Source organism: Anoplopoma fimbria, chromosome 3, assembly GCF_027596085.1.
Source record: "Anoplopoma fimbria isolate UVic2021 breed Golden Eagle Sablefish chromosome 3, Afim_UVic_2022, whole genome shotgun sequence".
NCBI classification, from domain to species: Eukaryota; Metazoa; Chordata; class Actinopteri; order Perciformes; family Anoplopomatidae; genus Anoplopoma; species Anoplopoma fimbria.
In genome coordinates, this window is record NC_072451.1 from 881,088 (window position 1) to 883,074 (window position 1,987).

Sequence of the window (1,987 nt, forward strand, 5' to 3'; positions counted from 1 at the left end):
CACCTTTCGGCGAAATTCGCCGTTTTTGATCCAAAATAGGTCATTTGTGTGATTCGTGTAGATCTGCAATAAAAAAAAATGGGGGGGCAGTTGGCTGACAGACGCCGCAAATCACATCAACCATTATTGCTGGTTACAATAACGGTGTTATCGGATAGTACAGTGTCTATTTCTCGGTAACTTTTGAAAAATCTAAGCGGAAAACGCAGAAAAATGTACATTTATATAAAAGACACGGCCGTCAGCGGAGTTTGATCCGGAGTTTAGCTGCTAATAAGTTACATATAACGTTAACATGCTGATATGAATTATATGGTGTGTCTGTAGAACATGAGTTGAACATGAGTTGTAAATCTGACTCTTTCAGAGTCAGATTTACAAATATATAAACCCAATAGAGTAGCTATATATATATATAAATAATAATAGAGTAGCTATATATATATATATATATATATATATATATATATATAAACCCAATAGAGTAGCTATATATATATATATATATATATATATATATAAACCCAATAGAGTATATATATATATATATATATATATATATATATATATATAAAAACCCAATAGAGGAGCTTAAATCACCATTAAATTGGCAGCTTGCACATTGACAGCACCCTGAGGGTTTCTACCTTTTCCCATTATAATTTCATGAGTTAAATCGCAGAGACTATAACATCAGAGATGTTAGATAACTAGCTATCATTTCATGCAAATTGAACTCTTCCATTTAATAATTACAAGCAGAGGAGTCGCCCCTGGTGGACAGCAGAGAGAATGCAGAACTGGAGGTTGCCTCCTGGTGGTCCAACAGGTGTGGTGACGTCACCATGAGTTTCAGGTATCTGCTCACGGTGCTGCTTAATGAAGCCCCGGTTGTGGAGAAGCTGTGGGACACGGCTTGGCTCAGTTCGGGCCGCTGCGTTCCTGGATGGTCCGGCAGCTCCGACAGGACGCCTCGGAGGCTGCAGGAGGGATGGGGGAGTTGGGCCGGAAGGATCCGTGCTGGAGGACTTTAAAGACGCTGCTACCAGCTCCACTCGTGTTCTCAAACACAACAGGAAGGGATTCACTTCTGCTCTCAAATGAAACAAGCTGAACATCATCATGAATATATTCTCCACAAACACGTTCTTTGTTTCACGACAATACAACTGTTGTGTTTTTATTTGTTGTTGTTTCTGTCTCATAAAAAAAGACAAATATAAAGCTCATATGATACTATGACTATACGTCTGCTGTTTGCTCACTAACAGGAATCACTCTTTAGCCTTCAGCTCTCATCACATCAGTGAAGGATTGAAGTTTGATTGATCAGCGTCGACACAATTCTTCACACAAAAGCATGGATGTGAGAAGAAGCTTCTGACACACAAACACACCGTGGTCCAGCTGAACTTCAGCAGCTGGTGGAAGAAAGTCCAGTTAGTAGGAAACACAGCAGAAGAGAGTTAAAGCATTTCAAACACAGGTGATGAGTTTGATGTGAAGTGAAGGAGGGCAGACAGGAAACGCCCGGTTAGTGAGGGACATGAGACAAACCAGCAGCAACTAGGAAGTGAGGAAGAATGGATTCTGCTCATCCATTTCATACGTTTGATGGGAAATACTTTTCTGTCTTGTGTTTATGACTCAAGATTGGGAGAAACATTGTTTTTTTATTCATCAGGTGAATTTTGTTTTCCCAGTCACCATTGTGTTGTAATACTCAATGTGACCACAAGAGGCACCAACAGATGTCAACAGATGTGAGTTGTTCCACTTTAACTGCTGATGTGTGAGGAGGAGGAGGAGGAGGAGGAGGAGGAGGAGGAGGAGGAGGAAGAAGAGGAGGAGGAGCGGGAGGAGGAAGAGGAAGAAGAGGAGGGGGAGAAAGAGGAGGAGGAGCGGGAGGAGGAGGAGGATGAAGAGGAGGAGGAGGAAGAGGAGGATGAAGAGGAGGAGGATGAAGGGTGAAGAGAAGTATGAAGAG